Source organism: Bos javanicus, chromosome 18, assembly GCF_032452875.1.
Source record: "Bos javanicus breed banteng chromosome 18, ARS-OSU_banteng_1.0, whole genome shotgun sequence".
In the NCBI taxonomy this organism is placed as follows: Eukaryota; Metazoa; Chordata; class Mammalia; order Artiodactyla; family Bovidae; genus Bos; species Bos javanicus.
Window position 1 is genome coordinate 8,807,639 of NC_083885.1, and position 19,879 is coordinate 8,827,517.

General features: G+C 44.6%; 1 protein-coding gene and 1 non-coding gene across 2 annotated transcripts in view; both read left to right on the forward strand.

Annotated features, from left to right (window-relative positions):
• The window catches only part of HSD17B2 (hydroxysteroid 17-beta dehydrogenase 2), a 90,857-nt gene that overhangs the window by 3,861 nt on the left and 67,117 nt on the right, over nucleotides 1-19,879 (forward strand). The gene's annotated exons all lie outside the window — the stretch shown is intronic.
• LOC133231241 (U6 spliceosomal RNA) lies at nucleotides 16,199-16,302 on the forward strand. The gene has a single exon (XR_009731112.1). It is a non-coding gene; the product is annotated as a U6 spliceosomal RNA (small nuclear RNA).

The following is a 19,879-nucleotide window of genomic DNA, read 5'->3' on the forward strand; positions in this document are numbered from 1 at the left end:
TTCACTTTCTGCCATAAGGGTGGTGTCATCTGCATATCTGAGGTTATTGGTATTTCTCCCGGCAATCTTGATTCCAGCTGGTGCTTCTTCCAGCCCAGCATTTCTCATGATGTACTCTGCATATAGGTTAGATAAGCAGTGTGACAATATACAGCCTTGATGTACTCCTTTTCCTATTTGGGACCAGTCTGTTGTTCCATGTCCAGTTCTAACTGTTGCTTCCTGACCTGCATATAGGTTTCTCAAGAGGCAGGTCAGGTGGTCTGGTATTCCCATCTCTTTCAGAATTTTCCACAGTTTATTGTGATCCACACAGTCAAAGGCTTTGGCATAGTCAATAAAGCAGAAATAGATGTTTTTCTGGAACTCTCTTGCTTTTTTGATGATCCAGTGGACGTTGGCAATTTGATCTCTGGTTCCTCTGCCTTTTCTAAAACCAGCTTGAACATCTGGACATTCCTGGTTCAAGTATTCTTGAAGCCTAGCTTGGAGAATTTTGAACGTTACTTTGCCAGTGTGTGAGATGAGTGCAATTGTGCGGTAGTTTGAGCATTCTTTGGCATTGCCTTTCTTTGGGATTGGAATAAAAACTGACCTTTTCCAGTCCTGTGGCCACTGCTGAGTTTTCCAAATTTGCTGGCATATTGAGTGCAACATTTTCACAGCATCATCTTTCAGGATTTGAAATAGCTCAACTGGAATTCCATCACCTCCACTAGCTTTGTTCGTAGTGATGCTTCCTAAGGCCCACTTGACTTCACATTCCAGGATGTCTGGCTCTAAGTGAGTGATCACACTATCTGGGTATTGAAGATCTGGATTGTGAAGATCTTTTTGGTATAGTTCTGTGTATTCTTGCCACCTCTTCTTAATATCTTCTGTTTCTGTTAGGTCCCTACCATTTCTGTCCTTTATTGAGCCTATCTTTGCATGAAATGTTCCCTTGGTATCTCTAATTTTCTTGAGGAGATATCTAGTCTTTCCCATCCTATTGTTTTCCTCTATTTCTTTGCACTGATCACTGAGGAAGGCTTTCTTATCTCTTCTTGCTATTCTTTGGAACTCTGCATTCAGATGCTTATATCTTTCCTTTTCTCCTTTGCTTTTCACTTCTCTTCTTTTCACAGCCATTAGTAAGGCCTCCTCAGACAGGCATTTTTCTTTTTTCCATTTCTGTTTTGGGGGATGGTCTTGTTCCCTGTCTCCTGTACAATGTCACGAACCTCTGTCCATAGTTCATCAGGCACTCTATCTATCAGATCTAGGCCCTTAAATCTATTTCTCACTTCCATTGTATAATCATAAGGGATTTGATTTAGGTCATACCTGAATGGTCTAGTGGTTTTCCCTACTTTCTTCAATTTAAGTCTGAATTTGGCAATAAGGAGTTCATGATCTGAGCCACAGTCAGCTCCCAGTCTTGTTTTTGCTGACCGTATAGAGCTTCTCCATCTTTGGCTGCAAAGAATGTAATCAATCTGATTTCGGTGTTGACCATCTGGTGATGTCCATGTGTAGAGTCTTCTCTTGTGTTGTTGGAAGAGGGTGTTTGCTATGACCAGTGTATTCTCTTGGCAGAACTCTATTAGCCTTTGCCCTGCTTCATTCTTCACTGCAAGGCCAAATTTGCCTGTTACTCCAGGTGTTTCTTGACTTCCTACTTTTGCATTCCAGTCCCATATAATGAAAAGGACATCTTTTTTGGGTGTTAGTTCTAAAAGGTCTTGTAGGTCTTCATAGAACCATTCAACTTCAGCTTCTTCACCATTTCTGGTTGGGGCATAGACTTGGATTACTGTGATATTGAATGGTTTGCCTTGGAGATGAACAGAGATGATTCTGTCATTTTTGAGACTGCATCCAAGTACTGCATTTCAGACTCTTTTGTTGACCATGATGGTCACTCCATTTCTTCTGAGGGATTCCTGCCCACAGTAGTAGATATAATGGTCATTTGAGTTAAATTTACCCATTCCAGTCCATTTTAGTTCACTGATTCCTAAAATGTCAACATTCACTCTTATCATCTCCTGTTTGATCACTTCCAATTTGCCTTGATTCATGGACCTAACATTCCAGGTTCTTATGCAATATTGCTCTTTACAGCATCGGATCTTGCTTCCATCACCAGTCACATCCACAACTGGGTGTTGTTTTTGTTTTGGCTCCATCTGTTAATTCTTTCTGGAGTTATTTCTCCACCGATCTCTAGTAGATATTGGGCACTTACCAATCTGGGGAGTTCATCTTTCGGTGTCCTATCTTTTTGCCTTTTCATACTCTTCATGGGGTTCTCAAGGCAAGAATACTGAAGTGGTTTGCCATTCCCTTCTCCAGCGGGCCATATTTTGTCAGAACTCTCCACCATGACCTGTCCATCTTGGGTGGCCCTACATGCATGGCTCATAGTTTCATTGAGTTAGACAAGGCTGTGGTCCATGTGATCAGATTGGTTAGTTTTCTGTGATGGTGGTTTTCAGTCTATCTGCCCTCTGATGGCAAAGGATAAGAGGCTTATGAAAGCTTCCTGATGGGATAGACTGACTGAGGGGGACACTGGGTCTTGTTCTGATGGGCTGGGCCATGCCCAGTAAATCTTTAATCTAATTTTCTGTTGATGGGTGGAGCTGTGTTCCCTCCCTGATATTTACCTGGGGCTCAGCAATCATTTTACCCTTGTGGGCCTTACCTGGGGCTTCCCTTGTGGCTCAGACAGTAAAGCATCTGCCTACAATGCAGGAGACCCGGGTTCGATCCCTGGGTCTGGAAGCTCCCCTGGGGAAGGAAATGGCAACCCATTCCAGTATTCTTGCCTGGAAAATCCCATGGACAGAGGAGCCTGGTAGGCTACAGTCCATGGGGTCGCAAAGAGTTGGACACGACTGAGCGACTTCACTTCACTTCAGCAATCCATAGGAAAAGGAATAGTCAAGGCTGTATATTGTCACCCTGCTTATTTAACTTATATGCAGAGTACATCATGAGAAACGCTGGGCTGGAAGAAGCACAAGCTGGAATCAAGATTGCTGGGAAATATCAATAACCTCAGATATGCAGATGACACCACCCTTATGGCAGAAAGTGAAGAGGAACTCAAAAGCCTCTGGATGAAAGTGAAAGAGGAGAGTGAAAAAGTTGGCTTAAAGCTCAACATTCAGAAAACTAAGATCATGGCATCTGGTCCCATCACTTCATGGGAAATAGATGGGGAAACAGTGGAAACAGTGTCAGACTTATTTTTTTGGGCTCCAAAATCACTGCAGATGGTGATTGCAGCCATGAAATTAAAAGACGCTTGCTCCTTGGAAGGAAAGTTATGACCAACCTAGATAGCATATTGAAAAGCCTAGACATTACTTTGCCAACAAAGGTCCGTCTTGTCGAGGCTATGGTTTTTCCTGTGGTCATGTACAGATGTGAGAGTTGGACTGTGAAGAAAGCTGACCGCCGAAGAATTGATGCTTTTGAACTGTGGTGTTGGAGAAGACTCTTGCGAGTCCCTTGGACTGCAAGGAGATCCAACCAGTCCATTCTAAAGGAGATCAGTCCTGGGTGTTCTTGGGAAGGACTGATGCTAAAGATGAAACTCCAATACTTGGGCCACCTGATGTGAAGAGTTGACTCTTTGGAAAAGACTCTGATGCTGGGAGGGATTAGGGGCAGGAGGAGAAGGGGATGACAGAAGATGAGATGGCTGGATGGCATCATCCGACTTGATGGACATGAGTTTGAGTGAACTCCGGGAGTTGGTGATGGACAGGGAGGCCTGGCATGCTGCAACTCATGGGATGGCAAAGAGTCAGACATGACTGAGTGACTGAACTGAACTGAACAGCGATCAATGCAAAGAAATAGAGGAAAACAACAGAATGGGAAAGACTAGCGATCTCTTCAAGAAAATTAGAGATACTAAGGGACCATTTCATGCAAAGATGGGCTGGATAAAGGACAACAATGGTATGGACCTAACAGAAGCAGAAGATATTAAGAAGAGATGGCAAGAATGCACAGAAGAACTGTACGAAAAAAATCTTCAAGACCCAGATAATCACGATGGTATGATCACTCACCTAGAGCCAGACATCCTGGAATGTGAAGTCAAGTGGGCCTTAGAAAGTATCTCTACAAACAAAGCTAGTGGAGGTGATGGAATTCCAGTTGAGCTATTTCAAATCCTGAAAGATGATGCTGTGAAGGTGCTGCACTCAATATGCCAGCAAATTTGGAAAACTCAGCAGTGGCCACAGGACTGGAAAAAGTTAGTTTTCATTCCAATCCCAAGGAAAGGCAATGCCAAAGAATGCTCAAACTACCGCACAATTGCACTCATTTCACATGCTAGTAAAGTAATGCTCAAAATTCTCCAAGCCAGGCTTCAGCAATACAAGAACCATGAACCTCCAGATGTTCAAGCTGGTTTTAGAAAAGGCAAAGGAACCAGAGATCAAATTGCCAATATCCACTGGATCATCAAAAAAGCAAGAGAGTTCCAGAAAAACATCTATTTCTGCTTTATTGACTATGCCAAAGCCTTTGACTGTGTGGATCACAATAAACTGTGGAAAATTCTGAAAGAGATGGGAATACCAGACCACCTGACCTGCCTCTTGAGAAATCTATATGCAGGTCAGGAAGCGACAGTTAGAACTGGACATGGAACAACAGACTGGTTCCAAATAGGAAAAGGAGTACGTCAGGACTGTATATTGTCACCTTGCTTGTTTAACTTATATGCAGAGTACATCATGAGAAATGCTGGGCTGGAAGAAGCACCAGCTAGAATCAAGATTGCCGGGAGAAATATCAATAACCTCAGATATGCAGATGACACCACCCTTATGACAGAAAGTGAAGAGGAACTAAAAAGTCTCTTGATGAAAGTGAAAGAGGAGAGTGAAAAAGTTAGCTTAAAGCTCAACATTCAGAAAACTAAGATCATGGTATCTGGTCCCAGCACTTCATGACAAATAGATGGGGAAACAATGGAAACAGTGTCAGACTTTATTTTGGGGGCTCCAAAATCACTGCAGATGGTGGTTGCAGCCATGAAATTAAAAGACGCTTGCTCCTTGGAAGGAAAGTTATGACCAACCTAGATAGCATATTCAAAAGCAGAGACATTACTTTGCCAACAAAGGTCCATCTAATAGGTTTAGGTTTTACCAGTGGTCATGTATGGATGTGGGAGTTGGACTATAAAGAAAGCTGAGCACTGAAGAATTGATGCTTTTGAACTGTGGTGTTGGAGAAGACTCTTGTGAGTCCCTTTGACTGCAAGGAGATCCAACCAGTCCATCCTAAAGGAGACCAGTTGTGGGTGTTCATTGGAAGGACTGATGCTGAGGCTGAAACTCCAATACTTTGCCCACCTCATGCAAAGAGTTGGCTCATTGGAAAAGAGCTTGATGCTGGGAGGGATTGGAGGCAGAAGAAGGGGACAACAGAGGATGAGATAGTTGGATGGCATCACTGACTTGATGCACATGAGTTCGGGTGAACTCCGGGAGTTGTTGATGGACAGGGAGGCCTGGCGTGCTGCAATTCATGGGGTCGCAAAGAGTTGGACACGACTGAGCAACTGAACTGAACCGAACTGAAACTTTGGTGGAGGTAATGAAGATAATGGTGACCTCCCTCAAAAGATCCCAGGCATGCACTGTTATACTAAGTGCCCCCAGTGTTGCAGGAAGCCACTGCTGATCCACGCCTCCACCAGAGACTCCTGGACACCCACAGGCAAGTCTCCCGTGGGGTCACTGTTCCTTTCTCCTTAGTCCTGCTGCACAGGTTTCTGTTGTGCCCTCCCAGAATCACAGTCTTGTGTGAGTTCTGGCAGCTGTATAGTGGGGTTAATGGAAACCTCTTCCAAGAGGAGTTATGCCATACCCACACCTAGAGCTCCTGTCCCTCCGGCAGACCACTGCTGACCCATACCTCCACAGGAGATGCTCAAACACAGTTCTGTCTCAGTCTCTGGTGTCCCTGGGTCCTGGTGCACACAAGATTTGTTTGAGCCCTCTGAGCATCTCTGGCGGGCATGGGGTTTGATTCTAAATGCGAATTCGCCCCTCCTACCGTCTTGCTAGGGCTTCTCCTTTGCCTTTGGACGTGGGATATCTCCTCACAGCCGCTCCAGCTCCTACCATCTTACTGAGGTTTTTCTGACCTTGGACGTGGGGTATCTGCACATGGCTGCTCCAGCACAGCGCAGCCGCCACTCGCATTTAGGACTTCTTCTAAATGTGCTTTCTGCCAGTAGAGTGGTATCATCTTCATAAAGGAAGTTGTTGATGTTTGTCCCACGGATGTTGATTCCAGCTTGTAACTCATCCAGCCCGGCATTTCTCCTGATGTGCTCAGCACATAGATTAAACAAACAGGGTGACAGCAGATAGCCTTGTCGCATTCCTTTCTGTCTTGAACCAATCAGTTGTTCCATACAGGGTTCTAACTGTTGCTTCTTGACCCACATACAGGTTTCTCAGGAGACAGGTAAGATGGTCTGGTATTCCCATCTCTTTAAGAGTTTCCACAGTTTATTATGATCCACACAGTCGAAGGCTTTGGCATAGTTGATGAAACAGAGGTAGATGTTTTTCTGGAATTCCCTAGCTTTCTCTATGATCCAGCGAATGTTGGCAATTTGGCCTCTGGTTCCTTTTCCCTTTCTAAACCCAGCTTGGACATCTCGAAGTTCTTGGTTTGCATAATGCTGAAGCCTAGTATGCAAGAATTTAAGCGTGACCTTATTTCAACGGAGATGAATGCAATTGTCCGATGGTTAGAACATTCTTTAAGTTCTCCCCTTCTTAGGAATTGGGATGAAAATTGACCTTTTCCAGTCCTGTGGCCACTCCTGGGTCTTTCAGATTTGTAGACATATTGACTGCAACACCTTGATGGCATCATCCTTTAGGGTTTTGAATTTGAATTTCAGTTTCACTGGAATTCTGTCACATCCACTAGCTTTATTAACAGCAGTGCTTCCTAAGGTCCTCTTGACTTCACTCTCCAGAATGTCTGGCTGTGGGTGACTGAGTGCACCATCATAGTAATCCAGTTCATAACTCCTTAAAGAATCATGACTTGGAACAGCTTTTGCTTCAGGTTGGCTTCTACTGTCAATCAGTACACATTTTAGGGTTGGGGGGGGGTACATAAAGAAATGTGGCAGTGTACCTCAAAACCATAAATGTTATTCTTTTACCTGATAATTCAAGATTTGGACATTTCTCTTAAAGAAATAATCTGAAATGTGAGAAAAAGGGAAGATGCAAACCAAACCAGTACATTTACAAAGTTATTTAAAATTGTGAACTATCAAAAGCCATCAAAATGGTGACAACATTGTAAAATTAGAAAGAAAGCAACAAATGTCATTAAAATGAAGAAAAAAACAAAATGGTGACAAATGATTGGTATAGTCTCCGGATGTAAAAAGAGATTTTGAAAAACTCCTGTAAAATGACCTGACAACTGTCTAGAACATGGAAACTGAACTAAGGGAAAGCACCCAGGGGATCCTGGTGTTTGGCTAAGACTATATCCATGTCACACGAACATGAAAAGCACTAGAAGGAAATAGTATGTGAATGGTTGGATCAGAGTACTTAGATTTGTTTTTCCCTCAGAATTTGTCTAATGTAGTTATATTACTTATGTAACCGTGGACTTTAAATGTATTCATAATCTAAAAGTTGAGAATCATGTTTTATTTGGTGGAAATTTTTAGGGCCTCAAGCCAAGCCTCTCAAGCTTTTACTTTAGACAGCATCTCAAGTAACCCTGAGAAAATCGCTCGGAGGAGGTGAGGAGAGGGGCCAAGGTTATCCAGAACTTTTGAAACAAAGAGCAGGTAGTCTGAACCTCAGAAGGTTATTGTTAAATAAAGAAGATCAAATATTCTAAGTTAAGGAATTTGGGGCTTTTCTCTGTATGGGAAGATGAGGGCTCACTAAGATCATTCCTTTCATATGCGCCTTGGCTTCCTGGGTCCCGTGTTTTCACATCCTGAGCTTCCTTTCCTCAGGGCTCACTGCAGGGAGTGGCTGCAGTCTGATGGCTGCTAGGTGGCAGATATTCTTTTCCTTCCTGAGTGCCCTTGGGGTTCACCACCTTACTTTGAAGGGTTGCAATCCTTGATGACTGTGATATTCTTGTTTATGGATATAGCAGGAAATATTCCATTTCTCATAACAAAACCATTTAACAAAGAGATCATATTCCCTTGTTGCTGAATTGGGGCTTGGCCCACTACAGTGGACCAAGTGTCTACTTAATTATGGACCCAAGTGTAAGATAATTACAAGTTCAAAAAATCTTTTTCCTTGAATCCCTTATTTCACTTTGTTAAAATAAAGGGCTTTTGTCTCCAAGACATATAATTATAGCACTTAGGGCATTCAAACCTACGTTTGTCTTCAAGGCCCAAAGGCTTATGGCAGTCAGTCAATTTTCTTAAATGGCTGTGAGATTACTGAAGAGCCCAGCCACCCTGCAACAGCGTGTCAAGCACCATGGAGGCAAAAGAGGGTTGAAGTCTGACAGGCTTGGGTTGGAAACTTGCGTGCACACTGCCTCAGGGTAGGTTCTCCAGGGGCAGGGACTGAGGCGATTTGTGTGAAAGGAATTTATTGGAAAGGTTTATAGGTTAAGGGTGATAGGTCATGGAGGAGGGAAGATGAACAGGGAAGGGGAGGAGGCCAAGCCCCGATTCAGCAACAAGGGAAGTGCGTTTGGCTCCAGTATTAGCTCAGTAGCCCGGGGCAGATCAGGAGGTCCGGGTGTCACAGGCGAGAGCTCTCTGCCTTGCGGGCCAGGGGATACCCTCATACCTGTCAATCATTACTCAAGGGCTGTCACCCCCACCCCCTTTGGCAAGAGGAGGAGAGGCTGAAACTCCAGCTGGCTCTCCCTGCTGTGTTTGTGCTTAGTCGATCAGTCGTGTCTGCGACCCCTTGGACTGGAGCCCGCCAGGCTCCTCTGTCCATGGGGATTCTCCAGGCAAGAATACTGGTGTGGGTTGCCATGCCCTCCTCCAAGGGGATCTTCCCAACCCAGGGACTAAACCCAGGTTTCCTGCATTGCAGGTGGATTCTTTACTGTCTGAGCCACCAGGGAAGCCCTCTGGCTTTCCGTGGCCACTGCCTAAAAGGACTCCAGCATTCTGGGCAGCCGGTGGACAAGGTCACAGGTTCTGCTTGCTGGGAGTGAAGTGCGCTATGGATGAGAGCCCCTCCAGATGGTCAAGGCACATATACACCTCCGTGTGCAAAATAGAGAGCTGGGGGGAAGCTGCTGTGTACCACGGGGGGCTCAGCTCAGCGCTTTGTGATGACCTAGAGGAGTGGGAAGGGGCTTCCCGGGGTGGGGGTGCTCAAATGGTGAAGACTCTGCCTGTAGTGTGGGAGACCTGGGTATGATCCCTGGGTTGGGAAGGCCCCCTGGAGGAACGAAATAGAGGGGTGGGATTGGGGTGAAGTGGAAGAGAGGCCAAAGAGGGAGGGGATACCTGTGTGTGCTGTGTGCTAAGTGCTTCAGTCGTGTCCGACCCTTTGAGACCCCTATGGACTGTAGCCTGCCAGGCTCCTCTGTCCATGGAATTCTCCAGGCAAGAATACTGGAGTGGGTGGCCACGCCCTTCTCCAAGGGATCTTCCCCATTCAGGGACTGAAGGCATGTCTCCTGCATTGGCAGGCGGGTTCTTTACTATTAACGCCACCTGGGAAGCCCTGGATATATGTATGCATAAAGATCCCCTGGGGGAGGGAATGGCACCCCACTCCAGTGTTCTTGCCTGGAGAATCCCATGGACAGAGGAGCCTGGAGGGCTACAGTCCACGAGGTCAAAAAGAGTGGTACATGACCGAAGTGACTTAGCATGTGCACGCAGTTAATTTACGTCATTGTACAGCAGAAATTAACACAATACTGTAAAGCAAGTATACTCCAATTAAAACAATTTTTTAAAATGGTCAAGGATCTGGGGCAGCCTGATATCTGCTAGATACCTCTTACTAGCAGTGTGATCTTTCAAAGTACTGTTTTCTCCTCTGTAAACTGGAAATGATACACACACACACACACACACTCACACTCACAGTTATAGATGGAGCTAGTGGATGAGAAAGAGGAGGGGGAAGGGAGGGAGAGAGGCGATTTTGTCTGCTGACGTGGCGACGGGTGAGGTTAGGTAGGATAAAAAGAGAACTAAAAGGAAAAACAATGGCCAACAAAGAAATGGAGGGTGCCTCCAGAAAGATTCCCAGAGCGGCATGAAGCCCAGGGTTGGGTGTGGGAGGGAGCTCATTAGGATCTGAAAAAGTTACTTTCTACAAGGACGATAAGGTCTTCCAGGCAACTGGTTAATCAGCCATGACACACACAGCCAGCACTTATTAAAACTTGTTGAGTTGGATATTTTTTTTTAATTTCATAATTTTTAATTGGAATTTTCAAAAGTAGGTACAGTGGAAGAGAGATCAGGGAAGGGAAGAAGAATATGTTTAATGTGGAAGTCTTTATCTTACGCCCCAAACAGAGTCCTAGGTGGATGGTCACCCCTTTCTAGGACTTACTAAACAGCCCAATTTGTGTTCTAAAATGGAATACTGTTGGCCTCAGCTTGGGATTTAGCTTCCTTAAAATTTTTTTTCTGGTGGCTGTGGTGGGGAGGGTGGGGGGCATATAACACGTGGCTTGTGGGGGATCTTACCTCCCTGTCCAGGAATTGAACCTGCATCCTCAGAAGTGAAGGTCAGGAGTCCTAACTACTGGACCACCAGGGAATTCTCTGGTCTCCTTTAAACATAACATTCGGTTCAGTTCAGTTCAGTGTCTCCGTTGTGTCCGACTGTTTGCAACCTCATGAACTGCAGCACACCAACCTCCCTGTCCATCACCAACTCCCGGAGTTCACTCAAACTCACGTCCATTGAGTCAGTGATGCCATCCAGCCATCTCATCCTCCCCTTCTCCTCCTGCTCCCAATCCCTCCCAGCACCAGGGTCTTTTCCAATGAATCAACTCTTCACATGAGGTGGCCAAAGTACTGGAGTTTCAGCTTCAGCATCATTCCTTCCAAAGAACACCCAGGACTGATTACCTTTAGGATGGACTGGTTGGATCTCCTGGCAGTCCAAGGGACTCTCAAGAGTCTTCTCCAACACCACAGTTCAAAAGCATCAATTTTTCGGCGCTCAGCTTTCTTCACAGTCCAACTCTCACATCCATATATGACTACTGGAAAAACCATAGCCTTGACTAGATGGACCTTTGTTGGCAAAGTAATGTCTCTGCTTTTGCAAATGCTATCTAGGTTGGTCATAACTTTCCTTCCAAGGAGTAAGCGTCTTTTAATTTCATGGCTGCAGTCACCATCTGCAGTGATTTTGGGGCCCCAAAAAATAAAGTCTGACACTGTTTCCACTGTTTCTCCATCTATTTCCCATGAAGTGATGGGCCCAGATGCCATGATCTTCGTTTTCTGAATGTTGAGCTTTAAGCCAACTTTTTCACTCTCCTCTTTCACTTTCATCAAGAGGCTTTTGAGTTCCTCTTCACTTTCTGCCATAAGGGTGGTGTCATCTGCATATCTGAGGTTATTGATGTTTCTCCCGGCAATCTTCATTCCAGCTTGTGCTTCTTCCAGCCCAGCATTTTTCATGATGTACTCTGCATATAAGTTAAATAAGCAGGGTGACAATATACAGCCTTGATGTACTCCTTTTCCTATTTGGGACCAGTCTGTTGTTCCATGTCCAGTTCTAACTGTTGCTTCCTGACCTGCATATAGGTTTCTCAAGAGGCAGGTCAGGTGGTCTGGTATTCCCATCTCTTTCAGAATTTTCCACAGTTTATTGTGATCCACACAGTCAAAGGCTTTGGCATAGTCAATAAAGCAGAAATAGATGGTTTTCTGGAACTCTCTTGCTTTTTTGATGATCCAGCGGATGTTGGCAATCTGATCTCTGGTTCTTCTGCCTTTACTAAAACCAGCTGGAACATCTGGAAGTTCATGGTTCATGTATTGCTGAAGCCTGGCTTGGAGAATTTTGAGCATTACTTTACTAGCATGTGAGATGAGTGCAATTGTGTGGTAGTTTGAGCATTTTTTGGCATTGCCTTTCTTTGGGATTGGAGTGAAAACTGATCTTTTCCAGTCCTGTGGCCACTGCTGAGTTTTCCAAATTTGCTGGCATATTGAGTACAGCACTTTCACAGCATCATCTTTCAGGATTTGAAATAGCTCAACTGGAATTCCATCACCTCCACTAGCTGTGTTCGTAGTGATGCTTTCTAAGGCCCACCTGACTTCACATTCCAGGATGTCTGGCTCTAGGTCAGTGATCACACCATCGTGATTATCTGGGTTGTGAAGATCTTTTTTGTACAGTTCTTCTGTGTATTCTTGCCACTTCTTAATATCTTCTGCTTCTGTTAGGTCCATACCATTTCTGTCCTTTATCGAGCCCATCTTTGCGTGAAAGATGGTATCCCTTGGTATCTCTAATTTTCTTGAAGAGATCTCTAGTCTTTCCCATTCTGTTTTTTTCCTCTATTTCTTTGCATTGATCACAGAGGAAGGCTTTCTTATCTCTTCTTGCTATTTTTTGGAACTTTGCATTCAGATGCTTATATCTTTCCTTTTCTCCTTTGCTTTTCACTTCTCTTCTTTTCACAGCTATTTGTAAGGCCTCCTCAGACAGCCACTTTGCTTTTTTGCATTTCTTTTCCATGGGGATGGTCTTGCTCCCTGTCTCCTGTACAATGTCAGGAACCTCTGTCCATAGTTCATCAGGCACTCTATCAGATCTAGGCCCTTAAATCTATTTCTCACTTTCATAAGGGATTTGATTTAGGTCATACCTGAATGGTCTAGTGGTTTTCCCTACTTTCTTCAATTTAAGTCTGAATTTGGCAATAAGGAGTTCATGATCTGAGCCACAGTCAGCTCCTGGTCTTGTTTTTGCTGACTGTATAGAGCTTCTCCATCTTTGCCTGCAAAGAATATGATCAATCTGATTTTGGTGTTGACCATCTGGTGATGTCCATGTGTAGAGTCTTCTCTTGTGTTGTTGGAAGAGGGTGTTTGCTATGACCAGTGCGTTCTCTTGGCAAAACGCTATTAGCCTTTGCCCTGCTTCATTCTGTACTCCAAGGCCAAATTTGCCTGTTACTCCAGGTGTTTCTTGACTTCCTACTTTTGCATTCCAGTCCCCTATAATGAAAAGGACATCTTTTTTGGGTGTTATTTCCAAAAGGTCTTGTAGGTCTTCATAGAACCGTTCAACCTCAGCTTCTTCAGTGTTACTGGTTGGGGCATGGACTTGGATTACTGTGATATTGAATGGTTTGCCTTGGAAACAGAGATCATTCTGTCGTTTTTGAGATTGCATCCAAGTACTGCATTTTGGACTCTTTTGTTGACCATGATTGCTACTCCATGTCTTTAACGTTAGTCTGCTGAAATGGATAAACATTGATAGTGGGTGGTGGTGGTTTAATCGCTACATCTGACTCTTGAGACCTCATGGACTGTAGCACACCAGGCTCTTCTGCTCGTGGGATTTCCCAGGCAAGAGTAACATGGGAACGTACATTACCTTATATAAAATAGAGAGCCAATAGGAATTTGCTGTATGTCTCAAGAAACTTAAACAGGGGCTCTGTATCAACCTAGAAGGTTAGGATGGGGAGGGAGATGGGAGGGAGGTTCAAAAGGGGGGTGGATATATGTATACCTATGGCTGATTCATATTGAGGTTTGACAGAAACAACAAAATTCTGTAAAGCAATTATCCTTCAATTAAAAAAAAGAATACTGGAGTGAGTTGCCATTTCCTTTTCTAGGCTGACAGTGGACTAGGGACTAAAGGAAATAACATCTCTGCACTCAGAGCTCTACATACTCTTTATATTTGATTCCCACAGCCTTAGTAACTAACATCTTATGAATGAGGAAATTATGTGTCCAAAGTCCTTGGAATATTAAGCAACATCAGTTCAGTTCAGTTCAGTCACTGAGTCGTGTCCAACTCTTTGTGACCCCATGGACTGCAGCACGCCAGGCCTCCCTGTCCATCACCAATTCCTGGAGTTTACTCAAACTCATGTGCATTGAGTCAGTGATGCCATCCAACCATCTCATCGTCTGTCATCCCCTTCTCCCACCTTCAATCTTTCCCAGCATCAGGGTCTTTTCAAATGAGTCAGTTGTTCACATCAGGTGGCCAAAGTATTGGAGTTTCAGCTTCAGCATCAGTCCTTCCAATGAATATTCAGGACTGACTTCCTTTAGGATGGACTGGTTGGATCTCCTGGCAGTCCAAGGGACTCTCAAGAGTCTTCTCCAACACCACAGTTCAAAAGCATCAATTCTTTGGTGCTCAGCTTTCTTTATAGTTCAATTCTCACATCCATACATGACTACTGGAAAAACTATAGCTTTGACTAGATGGACCTTTGTTTGCAAAGTAATATCTCTGCTTTTTAATATGCTGTCAAGGTTGGTCATAACTTTTCTTCTAAGAAGTAAGCATCTTATGAGACTAAACCCAGCTCAGCCCCATCTGCCACCCAAAGCCTTGCTCTTTAACAGCTGTCATTTTCAGTGCCATAGCTACAGTTACTGGTCAGCTATAAATGTTTCCAGAATATAAAATGTGTCCATTCATCGGCAAGTAAGTGTTGAACATCTTTTATGGGCACAAGACCCTGCTTGACATGAAACGTGGTAATTGACTGGATGTAGGATATGCTCATGAGAGAAGATAAAATGAAAGGTACCATAGATGGGAATAAGGGTGCCTGAAAAGGGTGATAATGGAGAGATGCCATATGGTGAATCTGACTTCAGGTTTGAGTTTGAGGGCAGTGAGGGGGCCATTGGAAATTCAGACCTAGATCTTGATTAGGTTTGGAGAAGGAGGATGGAGAAAGAGAAACACAAGCAACATAGCGCGGTTAGTGCTTCAAGGGAAGAGGTCATTGGTATATATTGTAAGGAATCAATACAGTCCTCAGTGAGTCTATAATTTAGCCAGTCTATCAGATTGTTTTTAATGAACACATAACCTCTTTGATCATTCATTTTAAGCTTAACCTTAGCCGTCTAACAGAGAAGGCAATGGCACCCCACTCCAGTACTCTTGCCTGGAAAATACATGGGCGGAGGAGCCTGGTAGGCTGCAGTCCACGGGGTCGCTGAGAGTCGGACATGACTGAGCGACTTCACTTTCACTTTTTACTTTCGTGCACTGGAGAAAGAAATGGCAACCCACTCCAGTGTTCTTGCCTGGAGAATCCCAGGGACGGTGGAGCCTGGTGGGCTGCTGTCTATGGGGTCGCACAGAGGCGGATATGGCTGAAGCGACTTAGCAGGAGCAGCAGCAGTAGCCCTCTACAGAGAGACATAAAAAAGGTATTGCTAAAACTTGGGTAATTTTGTAAAATTTGAATGGGGACTTTATTAGGCATTCTAGATGGCGTGTTGAGGTTGGTGGATATACTCATGGAATGAAGTTCCCCCAAATGTGTTGTAAGCTGATGGCAGAGACCAGATCTCTTTTATGACCAAGTGCCTTCTCTGTCTCTGAGCACATTAGACCCATCTCAGTGTTCATGAGCGAGAGAGCCATTAGTGAATGAACCAAGCTGGTGAAATGTCCTCCCCTTGTCGTGGTCATTGGTTGGACACAATGGGTTTGTCCCCATAGACTCACTTGCTTAAGGACTTATCTCTGCTGGTTCTTTTTGCTGAGGTCACCCATGTAGAAAGGTCAGAGCGACATGGCCTGCGGCGGGCCCATTGTTCTGTAATGTCATTCTTGGCTTGCTCTGGACAAGGCTTTGTGATGACTTGGTTCGAAGCCTGCTCCTGGTCACCTGGGATGCAGCATGAACAGAACACCCTCTGGTTCATACCCCAGCTGCTGAAGCTGCTCTCCCAAGTGTTACTGGTACCCCTCCTTGTCCCCTGAGCATGACTTCCACGCCAGCACTGCCGACTGTTTTCCTTCTTGACACGGCCTCCTTTGCCTTCCAGAACACTACATGTCCATGCTTCTCCCCTACTGCTCTGTCCTCTGACTCCTCCCTGTCCTTCCTCTTACCCCCTCCCACTTAGGTGGCCTTTGTCCTTAGCCCTCTTCAGAAGGATTCCTGGTCCAAACAAGTTCATCTCAAAAAAGCCATTGAAGTGCTCGCTTCAGTAGCACATATACTAAAATTGGAATGACACAGATTGGCTTGGCCCTGGGGCAAGGATAACACACAAAAATACATGAAGTGTTCCATACTTTTCATGTAGTGGTATGGCAAAAACTAGCACAACAATGTAAAGCAATTACACTCCTATTAAAAAAATTTTTTTTTAAAAATCCATCCAAGATTATCCTTGCTTACTGCCTTGAAGACATAGCTGCCTTGTCCATTTGTTTTTCAGTCTGTGAACCTTGATTACCCCATGCATTTTGGTGTCCCCTGTTTATGCTCCTAACGATGAACCCTTTCCAGATACTGTTCTTTTGCATCATCCCCTACCCTCCAGTGCTGGAACCTCAGAGTTGGTGATTAGATGAGATCATAGGATGTCAACAAATACGTGTTAGGACACAGTGTGGGCAGAGGTTCTGAATCAAGGTCAGGGACATCAGGTTTATGGGTAGATGGTTCAGATTGTTCTGTCGCACTGAAACAGAAAACGGAAAATGGAGGAAAACGGACACCTGGGGGTAACACAAGTCAGTGAATCCAGGTGCCAGTGAGGATAAGACAGGGCTAGACAAGCAGGAAGCAGGAAGGAGTCTGGGGCAGACATGGAGTGGAATGGAGGAACATGTCTGGCTTGGATGATCCAGGGACGCTTGCATCCATTCCACCCACCATTGTCACAGAGGGGCGTCTCCTCTTCAACATAGAATTTACCATGCACAGCATGTGCTCCCCGACCCCCACTTCCACTCCCTTGCCCACTGGTATGCTTTATGAGTTCCTTCCTCTGTGCTCAGATTTTCCATCTCCCATGGATTTCATGCCATAAACAGGACATTGAAAAGATACATGTCCGCTGAAAAACAATTCTAAAATGCAAAAACAGAAGCTGCTAGGGACCTGTGTGGAATGCTCTTTGTGTGCAGAGGACTCAAGGCTCAGGGACTGCACTGGATGGATCTTAATTTGAAACAGTCAGCGTCCAGCATGGTCTTAGGTTGAGTGAAACCCCAATTTCGTCTTTATGGGTCAAAGGCTTAGATAGGGCAATTGAAACACTGGGAAAGGATCTGGGTTTCATTGAATCCTGTTTTGAAAAAATAATTTTATCTAATTGTATTTTTGGCTGTGCTGGATCTCCGTTGCCCCATGGGCTATTATCTAGCTGCAACAAGCAGGGGCTACTCTTGTTGCAGTGCGTGGGGTTCTCACTCTAGTGGCTTCTCTTGTTACAGACACGGACTCTGGGGCGTGTGGGCTTCAATAGTTGCAGCATGTGGGTTTCAGTAGTTGTGGCTCCTGGGCTCTAGGGCACAGGCTCAGTGGTTGCGGTGCACAGACTTAGTTAAGCCGCAGCCTGTGGGATCTTCCTGGACCAGGGATTGAACGTGTGTCTCCTGCATTTCCAGGCGGATTCTTTGCCACTGAGCCACCAGGGAAGCCCTGAGTCCTATTTTCTATAAACACTTACATTTACTGAGGTCCTGTAGCCTAGAAAGTCAAACCAAACCTGGGCATCATTAAGAAGAAGAACAGAAACAAAACCAAAACTCTGTTCCTCTTTTGAAACAACACAGGTACATCTAAGTGCAGGTCTGGTCACTGTCATTCAGGGTGAATAGTAGCGTGTAGTGGTTAAGACCACATACATAGAACAATGACTGATGCATTTACTAACTCCTGCCTTGCCACTTATTAGTTTTTTGACCTAGGGCAAATTAATCTACCTGCCAGAACCTCAGTTTCTTTATCTGTTAAATGGAGATAATCATATACTGATCTCTCTGGGACTGCTGCCAGGATGAAATGAGATAATACACATAAAGGGCCATCTGTAGGTGGTAACTGTACTTCTATCCAATGCTAGTCATTGCATATATAATTTTTATAATGAGCCAAAATACGCCTCCTTGGAACATCCATCAGTGCACTTAGTTCTGCCTTTGGAAGTCACATAATCTGATTAAACCACTCTTTTGCATGGTAGCCCTTGAAAAATGTGAAGACTGTGTCATATCATAGCCAAATCTGCTTTGAACTAAATCTTCTGATTCATTTTACCTTTCCCTACCATGGCCTGGTTTCCAGAACTCTCACCATTCTATTAAGTTTCCTCTGGACGCTTTCCAATTACTTGACATTCCTTTGAGATGTTGACTCAGATTTAACATCATGTGCCATCTTGGTATTAGCAATACAAACCAACCTGGAATTAATGAAATAAAATTAAATCAGTATACACGCAAAGTTCTTCCTTGGATGCTGTTGTTTTGTTTGGTGGGGTCAATTCATAAGTCCCTTTCTAATATTCCCAGCTGAGTTCTGAACGCATAGAGATAGGCAAGTGGAAATCAAGATGTCAGTTTTATTACTGATATAAGTCTTGAAGAAGGTATCTTAGTTGTGTAGTAATAATGGTGCATTGGAAAAGACCCTGATGCTGGGAAAGACTGAGGGAAGGAGAAGAAGGGGGTGACAGAGGATGAGATGGTTGGATGGCATTATCAACTCAATGGACATGAGTTTGAGCAAACTCGAGGAGATAGTGAAGGACAGGGAAGCCTAGAGTGCTGTAGTTCATGGGGTCACAAAGAGTGGGACACGACTTAGTGACTGAACAACAACAAATGGTGCATTCAGTCAAGGCAGGGTTGAGAAGACTCAAGCCTTGCCCCTGAGGTAGGGCTTGGGTTGGACAGCTAGGCTAATAGCCCAATAGCACAGGGGTTTTTCAGGCTGGGAGATGCTGAGAAAGAGAGAAGCACTTCCAGGTGATACTCTGGCCTCTTGGTTTTTCTCCTCTGCTTCTCAGTCCTGATCATTTTCTTTGAACTGTCCTTTTGGTTCTTCTGCTAGAGAGAGAAGAGACCTTGCACCCATTGAAACAGCCTCCAAAGTTCTTTCTGTCAAAATCACCAACCAGATGCTTTGCTCCACCTCCCAAGGGGAAGGAAGGAGTGGGAGACAGAACAGGGCTAGTGTCACACTAATAGATATCCCTCTATACTGAAGGAAGCATGTGCAGTGCAGAAGAAGGGTTCCCAACCTCATATTAGGCTCAGAAAACCAGCTCTCTGGATGGAGAGTGCTGTATCCAAACTGTGGCTTGTATGATAGAGGTCCAGGCAGGTGTGACTACAGACTCAAACAGGGTCCATGGTGGGCTGTTTTCCCACAACCTGTCCCCCACACCCATTCCATCACACACACACAAACATATATACAAAGATGTACTCTTCAGATGCACAATATCTAAAAGAAGGTATTAGACTACTCACCAGCTCTGGGCCCTTGAACAAGCTGCTTCACCTGTCTGAGGTCAATTATCTTTATGTAGAATGAGGGAGCCATAATGGTGTGTCTTCACAGTTCATGTTTGCAATTACCACTCATCAACTGCCTCCTGAGCACACTTGACATACAATGGGGAGCGAAGACAGACAGGGTCTCTGCCCTCATGAGGCTTAGTTCCAGTGGAGAACACAGCACAAACCAATAAAGAGATAAGATAATCGCAGCCCAGCAAGGATTTGGTGGCATGAAGAGTGACCCTTCCTTCACTGCTGAGGACCACTCTGTACCGGAGGCTATCTTTGTGTTAGGAACTGTGACAGGCACTGTGATTAGCATTTTCCTAATTTAATTTTCACAAATACCTTATAAATAA